This window comes from Alosa pseudoharengus, unplaced genomic scaffold, assembly GCF_046254945.1.
Source record: "Alosa pseudoharengus isolate Yale_2024_CS ecotype anadromous, Long Island Sound unplaced genomic scaffold, YU_APseudo_1.1 YU_APseudo_1.1_scf_6, whole genome shotgun sequence".
NCBI lineage: Eukaryota > Metazoa > Chordata > Actinopteri > Clupeiformes > Clupeidae > Alosa > Alosa pseudoharengus.
The window spans coordinates 34,869,005-34,879,491 of record NW_027468848.1 but is presented as its reverse complement, the minus strand read 5'-3'; the positions used below and the strand labels follow the sequence as shown (position 1 = coordinate 34,879,491).

At 45.2% G+C, this 10,487-nt stretch overlaps 1 long non-coding RNA gene across 2 annotated transcripts; it reads right to left on the bottom strand.

Moving 5' to 3' along the window:
- Positions 1-4,819: 4,819 nt before the first annotated feature.
- LOC143106192 (uncharacterized) lies at positions 4,820-6,170 on the bottom strand. 2 transcript variants are annotated; one of them, XR_012983644.1, is made up of 4 exons: positions 6,018-6,170; positions 5,886-5,939; positions 5,471-5,792; positions 4,820-5,076 (listed from the first exon to the last, which is right to left on the bottom strand). It is a non-coding gene; the product is annotated as an uncharacterized LOC143106192 (long non-coding RNA). The 2 variants fall into 2 exon arrangements; XR_012983643.1 differs by lacking the exon at positions 4,820-5,076 and adding an exon at positions 5,165-5,366.
- Between the last annotated feature and the right edge of the window lie 4,317 nt (positions 6,171-10,487).

The window sequence follows — 10,487 nt, the reverse complement described above, 5'->3', positions numbered from 1 at the left end:
GTTGGAAAAAATGATCAACTCCTTTGTCAGAAAATGGCTCGGAGTCCCACGCTGCTTAAGCAGTGTAGCCTTGTATGGGAAGGGTATTGTAGAGTTGCCAATATCTAGTCTGACAGAGGAATTTAAGTGTGCTAAGGCTAGATTGGAATTGACTCTTACTCAGTCCAAGGACCCAGTGGTGAGGAAAGTTGCACCCTCAGTTAATGCAGGGAGGAAGTGGAACCCAGAGCAGGCAGTTAAGCAAGCTCAATCAGCATTGAAGCATAGAGATATAATGGGCCATGTGCAGCACGGGCGGGGGGGTCTAGGGGTGGGTGCAAGTAAACCCTTGTGGAGTAAGGCTTCTGCAGGAGAAAAGAGGAAAATGGTAGTGGAGGAAATGCATAGACAGGAGGAGGCTGTAAGATGTACTAAGGCAGTGTCGCAGGCAAAACAAGGGCAGTGGGTGAACTGGGAAGGGGTGGAAAAAAGACAGATTAAATGGAAAGATCTATGGGGCATGGAAGCTAGTAAGATCAGATTTATGTTAGGTGCTACATATGATGTGCTCCCATCTCCCAAGAATTTAAGTCAATGGTTTGGTGAGGATGATAAATGCATACTTTGCTCGTGTGTGGGCAGTCTCCACCATATCCTATCAGGATGCAAGGTAAGTCTCACCCAGGGGCGGTATACGTGGCGTCATAACCAGGTATTGAAATGTGTGGCAGCGGCAATAGAGGATAAAAGAAGAGAAGTCAATTCATTAGCAGCTAGTAAAGAGGTAAGGCAAATTAACTTTGTACGTCAGGGGGATAAACCTTGTTCCGCGAAGGCCAGGTGCAAAACCGGCCAGTTGAAAAATGGGGCGGGCTGGGAAATGAAGGTTGATCTTGGCCAGCAGATGGCGGTACCTCCACATATAGTGAGTACTAAGCTACGTCCTGACGTAATTCTATGGTCGGATTCAGAGAAGATAGTTTACTTCATTGAACTCACTGTTCCTTGGGAAGACAGAGTGGAAGTGGCCAATGAGCTGAAGAGAGCTAAATATACTGAAATAGCAGAGGAGGCAGCTAAGCGAGGTTGGAGTGCACGATTAAGGCTTATTGAAATCGGTGCTCGTGGGTTTGTGGCCAGATCTGCTATTGGCTTGCTGTCTGAATTGGGCATTTGTGGTCGAAGTCTAAGGCAGGTGGTTAGTAACATGTCCTTAGCAGCAGAACGGGCAAGCGAATGGTTGTGGGTAAGGAGAAGTTACCCTTCCTGGGGCGCAAGCTAAGGTAAGCTAACTGGCTCATTTGTTTTGGTCGTGGGTAAGGAGAAGTTACCCTTCCTGGGGCGCAAGCTAAGGTAAGCTAACTGGCTCATTTGTTTTGTGTTTGTGATGGACTGTGCCTAGGTTGATGGTACTTGGCTAAGGTTCTTTATGGTTTATGGTTCAGTCCACATCAACGGGACGGACCGACCTAGCCAACTTAAACCATGCCTAGGTTGGTTAAGGGTATTTGGATGCTTGTTGTGGTAATATGGGGCAGCATGGGGCGTAAGCTAACTGCTGGCTAATTTGTTTTGTGTTTGGGATGGGGCCTAAGATAATGGGCTAAGCTAACTGGCTAATTTGTTTTGTGTTTGTGATGGGCTGTGCCTAGGGTGATGGTACTTGGCTAAGGTTCTTTATGGTTTATGGTTCAGTCCACATCAACGGGACGGACCGACCTAGCCAACTTAGACCATGCCTGGGCTGGTTAAGAGTATTTTGAGTATTGGATATTTCAATGTGGTAATATGGTGGTAGCATGGAGGGGAGTGTCTCCAGGACGCTGGTGTCACTGTTAAGCCTTCATGAGGTGTCGTGGGCCTAACTTAACGAAACATCGGTGAATGAGGGTGCCCACTTGATAACCCCAATGACATGCCGCATACTATATAGGCTACTGCTGTTGGATAGGCCATTTGCATTGTGCTTGTGACCATTTGTTGGCGGATTTGTGGGTAGTGTGTTTTTTAAAGTTAAACTTGAGCAGGGGCTTCTGAATGTGTTTTTACCTTGGATTTTGGCACAAGGGATTTTAACATCTAATCCTGTGTATTAATGTAATACTGCTTGGACTTCTGCATGCGTGGCAAGAATATGGGGTTGTCTCATAGCACTGTTAGATCTGACACAAACAACAATTGACTACTTTTACCACTGCTAGGTAATAATAAAAATAATGAAACGAACATATGATCAATATTGAGCCAACTATATCTTCTTTTCCAGCCTTACTGTAGAAATGAAGTGGCCATGGGAACATAGTGCACCCCCATGGTTTCTAAATTTGTGCCATTCCAAAATACCTTTTTTTTTCTTTAGCAGCCAGTTGACAATGAAGTAGGGAAAGGACAGTCAATTTAGCAGAATCAGCACCTTAATTAATATCATTACCACCTGGGTCTGCTGTGAAAAAAAAATGGTCCTTCGGTTCATATCCGTATCACAGGTTTGGGCCAAATCAGTGTTTTGTATTTTAAACGCATTTCCTGACTTCCAGTTGAGTTGCGGAAATCGGACCTGGGACAAATCTGTAAACCGGTGATAAAACAGCATTACTAGCAGAGCTGAAACCTCTATCAGGAGCAGATCTGGCCCACAGCCATATACCGTATGTCCGCTACAGGCGGATCTAAAGGCTTTTATGCGGATCCGGCCCAAGGGAAATTGCTATCTGGGTTGAGACAAGGGATAAGCTCTCATCCACACTCTCTCTTTGTTGTCGTAGGTAATTTCCCGACGAGTTTTGTCGTAATTTCTTTTCTGTTTTTCTTTTGCTTTTGCCAAGTTCTTGGCTACTAGCAACCGGAGATGTTCAAGATCTCGCGGAGCTCTGTGATGTGACTGAGGCTGTAACACCCTGTCAAACGGTCCCATTACTTTACCTCTGAGCAGTAACTCAGCAGGTGAATGGCCAGTGGATTCCTGCACAGCAGTGTTGATGGCAAAACGCGGTTCTGGGAGGTGTTTATCCCATAGTTTGTGCTGATCACCCACATACGAGCTCAACATCGTCTTAAGGGTACGATTCACCCTTTCAGTGAGGTTGGTATGCGGGTGGTAAGCAGTTGTTCGTTTTTTCACCACACCCCAGCGATTACAAAGGTTTTTAAAGACATCAGACACAAACTGCGGCCCACGATCTGATAAAATGTACTGCGGGACACCCCAACGAGTGAAAATGTCCTTAAGCAGACATTTGCCAATTGCCTCTGCAGTGGCTTGACGTAGTGGGAAGAGTTCAACCCACCTTGTGTAGTAATCTACCACTACCAGTAACTGGGTGTTCCTCAGAGAACTCTGCGGCAAAGGACCCATTAGATCAAGACCAAGCATCTGCCATGGTCCTGAAACTTCAGTCTGCTGCAAGTAACCAGCAGGCTTGACACACTCTGGCTTATGGGTCTGGCAAACACGATAGGTCTGGACATAATCTCCAACATCCTTCCACATCTTTGGCCAGTAAGCCACATCCATTACTCTTTTCAGAGTTTTATAACGACCCAAATGACCACTCAGTGGGCTGTCATGGTAGGCTCTGAGTACAGAGTCACGCAATGGTCTGGGGACAAAGATCTGATAATGTGTACCCCGCTGAGGATACACAGTTTTACGATAGACCTTATCTTCCACAATTGCATACTCTAAGGCAGCGGCCCCCAACCACCGGCCATTCCTCGGGCCGTAGCCTACGACAAGAGATTTAAAAAAATGCATGCAAACTAAATAAACTCAATTTCAATACGAAATATGACGAGTCATATTTAAAATATGGTTTCGCAGAGACCGGTGACTCGCATGCACCACCTTGTGGTATTAGGTGATAAGTTGTCAAACGAAGCAATTAAACCATCAAAGCTAATTCGACATCTAGAGTCCAAGCATCCTACACTTAAAGACAAACCCCTTGAGTTCTTTGAGCGTAAGAAACGTGAGCAAGAAGGACAAAAAACTAGTGCGTAAAGCAACCACATCGGTGAACGTGGCTGCGCTAAAAGTCTCATAGTGGCTAGTCGGATTGCTAAATCTAAGAAGCCCTTTACTATATGGAAAGAGTTAATTCTGCCTGCTGGTAAAGGCATGTGCAATGAACTCCTTGGGGAGGCTGCAGCTAAAAAAATAGCTCAGGTACCGCTTTCTGCAAGCACTGTCAATAGGCGAATTGATGATATGTCAGAGGATATTGAGGCACAGTTGTTAGAGAGGGTGAATGGGTCACCGTGGTACGCTATCCAAGTTGGTTGGTTGCAGGTCACTGGTCAGAGTGTTTGAGTTGCGAGAGCCGCTGCAGAGATTTCTTACAGAAAAAAAGTCACCGTTAGCTGCATATTTTAGTGATGAGGGCTGGGTGTCAAAACTCGCTTACCTGTGTGACATATTCGGGTTGCTTAATGACCTCAACCTGTCACTGCAGGGGAGAATGACGACTGTCTTTAAACTGGCAGATAAAGTTGCTGCATTTAAAGCCAAGCTTGTGTGACCACAGGAGTCAGATGACAAGAATCTTGACTCTAGGGTGCTCGACTACGCCACTTGGGGCCTTTCACACCAAGATGTACTTTAGCTAGACCTCCAACACCTTGATTTAGACAAGAGGGCTCTCGCACACAGATAAGCAAGTAATGACAGAGACGTGGTATTTCAATGGAAAAATAAACAATATTTATTCACAAGCAATTCAGTAAAAAGTCAGTCTTGGGTTTGTTTCTCAGGATGGAGTGCAATACATATTAGGCCCAATAGGCCAGCAAGAGGAAGGTAGTGGCTGCCACCAGGAATATTACATGTAATCACATAGGGTTAATTTGATCAGCTGTTCGGGAGAGGTTACCTGTCCTGGAAGAGGAGTGAGACCGACACACCACCCGTGCTGCTGATTCTGTTGCCTATTCACAGACACACACACACAGACACACTCGCATAGGCACAGGTACTACAAAGAGTGATCACTGCAAATAGTGAGGTGCACGTTACCACTACAAATACTGTGTGAAGTACGCGAAGAGGAGGACTCAGATCCGGCGACCTGCCCCGCGGAACAGCTGCAACACTCTGTTTCTCTGGAGGGGAGAAGGGAAGATATGGTTGCTATTGGCAATAACTGGCTGGGTCAAGAAAGCTAGATGTTAGCATTACCACCGTAACACATTACCACAGAAAAATACTGGGGCAGCCAATACCACACCTGTTGCCTACACACCACGACGGAGGGCAGATAAATGAACACAGCCACGCCTATGTTTAGGCCAAATCAATCGGACAAACAAAACAACAAAATAAAGAAAACAAAATGAGGCAAGAGCTACAATTACTTAAATCTACCGGAGGCAAAGCAGCAGTGGCAATCTTTCTGAAGGGGTAAACAAACGCAGTTAAAATCCATTGTTTAATGGAAAATACAGACTAAACCAATATCAAGCAATACAGATACAATACAACAGGGTTTCCTTTTACCTCTAGGAATACACCACTCAACATGAATGGAAATGGGACCCCCTGGTATCTCTCCAGTACGCAAACCTACATAAAATCACACACAAGCATAGCCCACATACAACATAATAAAAGGTTATTGGCTCGTTAAATAACAAGGACTAACAGCGAAACATGACACATTATAGTAGATCCAGTTACTGTAAACATGCATATAAACATACATACACATGCACACACATTACATGGCAAACCTTACTGAGCTATACAGCCAATGTTACCTTAACGCATCTCCCCATAGACAGTGCAACCTGCGCGTACACGGCGTCTTTTCAGTCAAGACCTACATTAAAAACATTGCTGTGAATGTGCGTGAAGGCATTTACAAAAGGACCATACAGTTCAATCATCTACGGTGTAGAGTGCTTGTAAATACCTTCGGTAGATCAACAAAACACTACCCGGAAGCGTCTGGTACACAGCCAAATACCTGTTGTCAAACAGTTGCACTTAAACACAGCTGGCTAAAAGAACATGTTTGCAGTGAAAAAGGAGCATTGGCACATACCTTTCATAGGTGACAGCACAGCGAACACAGTGTAGGGAGGATGTACGGAGCCTAGGGATCACTTACTAGCCCACCTCCGGTGCCGGTCTTATAGAAAGTGCCATTGACGCTAATGAGTACATAGCCACCTGCAAGCTAACTGGAGGGCGTGACCGATAGGAGAGGAGCTACGGTGAGAACAGGAGGACAAACTTGGTACAGCAGTTAGTCTGCCGGTTACACTTGATTTGTGGGTACGACGAGTGGATCGGGGTGTATTTGATATGTTCCAAACAGTAGTGGGGGTTTTGGGAGAGACTGAGGCAGGGCCCTTTCTCTCGCAGCTGGTGCGCGATCACCTTGTTGCGCTTTTTTAAATGAGTTTGAGCGTTACCTCCCATCCTCCAAACATCCACGGCAAACCAATGAGTGGGTCCGTAACCCATTTGTCAATATCCCGAATAGTCCTAACTTGTCAGCGCAGGAGGAAGAGCAGTTGATCGAAATTGCAAATGACTATGGTCTTAAGAGTGTGTAGGCTATGAGGAAACCTCTCTGGCGGGTTTTTGGATGAAAACCAAAGCAGAATATCCCGAGATAGCCGTAAAAGCGCTGAAAACGTTGCTACCATTTCCCACCACGTATCTATGCGAGGCCAGGTTTTCGGCAATGACTGCAACTAAGACCAAATTGCGCAATTGACTGGACATTTCAAACACACTGAGGGTGTCACTGTCTTCCATCCCCCCCAGATGGAACCTTCTTGTTGCAGGCTCCCACTGATTATATTCGTAATGCACGTTTAGTTCCCATGTTTTGTTACCATATTTTGTTAAGCATGTTCACACATGATAGATGTAGCTTCAAGTTGTTCAATTTTCATAGTTCATATTGTTCAATTTTCACTTCAAGTTCACGTTTTTCACATTTTTAAGAGTTCGTTACCTTCACTGTTCATACATAACTGGAGCTAGTTCTTTTCAAGTAATGCAAGCACAACACGGAACATGGAACCCCCGAACCCCCCCCCCCCCCACCGGTCCGTGAAAAAAAATTGGGAATCAAACCGGTCCATGGTACATAAAAGGTTGTCAGGAGCATGTCAGGAGCAGCGTTCAATTTACCCTTCCTGTACTCTATGGTGAAACAAAACTCAGATGTAAGGCCCAAAGCACCAGACGAGAGTTTGCTTAAGTGGTGTTGAACACCCAAAGAAGAGAGGAATGATCGGTCACCACTACAAACGGTTTTCCCCTCAAAGTAGTGTCTCCATCTCTCTAGCGCCCACATCACAGCTAGACACTCACCATCAGTGGTTGAATAGTTCTTCTCTGCACCAGAGAGTGACCGGCTCGCATATGCTAGCACTTCCTCATCAGCCAACGCTGACGATCTCTGAGCAAGTACAGCACCGAGACCTATGGCACTCGCATCTGTGTAAACAATGAAGGTGCAGTCAGTGTTAGGATGACCAAGGATCGGAGGAGCAGTCAAATGTTGTTTGAGGGTGTCAAACGACCTCTGTCACTCAGCTGTCCATCTAAATGTCATCCCTTTTCTCTTTAGAGCATTCAAAGGCTCCGCAACGACAGAAAAATTCGGCACATACCTATGATACCATCCAGCTAATCCAAGGAAGTGCTGAACTTCCTTCAGATTTGTGGGAACTCGATAGGCTTTCACCGCTTCGGTTTTCTCAGAGTCTGCTCTCACTCCCTCCTTACTCACAACATGACCAAGGAATTCTGGCATGCAGAAGTGACACTTCTTGAGTTTAAGGGTGAGGCCGGCATCTCTGAGACAATTAAACACAGTCTGGATATCTTCAAAGTGTTGGTCAAGGTCAGCAGAATATATGATAATATCATCAAGATACACAAAACAGCATTTTCCAAGACAACTTTGTAGAACTCTGTTCATGAGCCGCTGGGAACTAGCAGGCGCGTTTTTTAAACCAAATGGCATTTTCTTGAAAGAATAGAGGCCAAAAGGAGTGATGAAAGCGGTAATGGGACGACTGGCAGGTTCAACCTCCACTTGCCAATAGCCGCTATTCAGATCTAAAGAGCTAAACACTGCAGACCCTACCAGTGATTCCAGGATTTCATTCAGGAATTCAAACGACGATAGTCAACACAAAATCTAGTGCTACCATCCTTTTTGGGTACCATAACAACAGGTGAGGCCCATGGGGAATGGGAAGGCTCAATGATTCCCTGAGATAGCATGTCTTCAATGTGAGCCTTTACTTCCTGACGTTTGTGAACAGGCAGGCGGTATGGCTTTTGAGTAACTACAACATCACCCTTCAGCTTTATTTTGTGCTGCAGCAAAGAGGTGTGACCCAGTTTGGTGGTACATACCTCAGGATTTGCCAACAGAAGAGTCTGTAACTTCTCTGCATTTTGACCACTTAAACTACTCTGACTCACAGCAGCTTGTAACAGCGACTGCAGGTCCTCAGCAGGAATAGACCTATTAGGTTCTGCCAAACTGGAAAATGGAGGCATAGTGGTTATGACAGTGGCAGAAGTCGTGGTTAGAGAGGATGGCGGGTGCAAGCCCCAACTAATGTAGAATTCATCAGCAGGAGTAAAGCTACTAGGCTCAGATGAACAAAGGGAAGATGGTGAAAAGGTAAGGCTCTACCTTGTTGGTCCCCCAAAATAGAATACGCTTGATCTCTCACATTAAGCTGCATTCCACTAACAGAAATGAAATCCAACCTAAGCACCAGAGGATAGGCGAGGACATTAACAGCAAGCACCGCAGTTAGAACACTCCAGCTATGTCCATGCATACTGTACTCTAACACCTTGCAACCTACAGGATGGGTATTTGTACCGTTTGCAAGATACAGGGGCCCTTCATGCCATGGCTCAAGTTTCTAATTTGGAGCTTTAATTCTGTTCCACAAATCAAAACTCATTAAGCTGTATGTAGCTCCAGTGTCTACCAGTGCCTTGCCCTGGCAGCGTCTGACTGTGACTGGCACTGCCAGCTGCCTCAATACTACCACTGGACCAGACTGGGGAGGCATGGAGTTTGTCTAGGGCCTAACAACAGGCTGAGACTTAAAGGAGGGCTGGTTACGACTCGTAACCGTGGAGACAGTACCCTTATTGGGGTTAGCCTGATGAGGAACAAAGCTTTTTACTGGCTGATTTTGAGCTTGAAACTGCGGACAGCTTCCAGGAGGGTGTGCGCTTTGGCAACGCCAGCACAAGAGAGGAGCAGGCGGTTTGAAATCAGCTTTTTGACTTATCTTTGACGGTTCTGAGACGTGGACAGGGGCTTCAGGTTTAGGAGTTTTAGTCATAAGGACCTTCTGCTCATACATTCTTTGATGTATTAGATCTTTCTCAAGCTGCTTCCCAAGTCTAGCAACTTCATCCACAGTGTGCGCGCGTCCACGCAGTTGTCTAACTAACTGAGGATTCATTGTTTTAAAAAGCATTTTAACAATCTCATCTTCCGTCGCTTCAGGCTTCCACCTCTACTGACATCAGTAGAAGACCTCTTGAGAACTGATACCAGTAAAAGAGCTCACGACTCTTGAAGGTGGATAAGTTGGTGTAACATTCAACTCATTCACTTTTTCAGCAAGACTTTCAACTGAATCTTTGATGGCACAAATCTGTAACTGCAGGTCCTGCAGCTCAGGCTTAACTAGTCTATTCAGTTGGTCAGAGACAGAAATAGAAAAAGAATCCAATAAACCAGTGTGTGATTCTTTTAACAGGGTCTGGAACTCAGTTGATATCTGCTTAGAGTTCCACGGAATGTGTTCTATGTATTTTGAGAGTAACTCTCTGATGCGCTCTGCAATAGTATTAAGCAGGTCATCATTCGCTTTTTCCACTAAACGAGAAACATCCCCTTTAGCTTCAACAGCTTCTTTTGGAAACATGCTTCAAGCCCTCCTCAAGCCATTGTCTCTGACAGGCAATGGTGCTTTCAAACACTGTTTTCATAGAATCAATGGCCTGGGAGAAAACCTCAAGATCAACTATTGTGCCCTCATCATTATCTAGAGGAGGTGGTGGAAAAACAGGATTTTCTACATCTAACTAGAGTCTAACTCTACCCGTACACCAGGTGTAGGAATAGAAGGGGCTAGTAGAAGGGACATATCCTCAGAATCTGATATGGTCTCAACAGGACCAAGCTGTTCCATTATTTTACTCTAATGTACCACAGATCAAAAGTACAGTAAGCAAATTCAGAAACTGATTACACAATGCTACAGTCAATACAAATGCAACACATCACATAGATTCAAATTCAAACAGGCCTGTAAGCTCTTATCTGAATGATACACAATTCAACAATGAAATTTAAAACACTTCCGAGTTAAAAAATAAGTACAATAAGTAAAGTTTGAGCAATAGTTCGAGCCCCACGTTGGGCGCCAATATCTGTGGCGGTAGTGGGGTAGCGTAACGGTTGGGCACCAGGTGGATTTATCCACCACCACTCAGACAGAGTGAA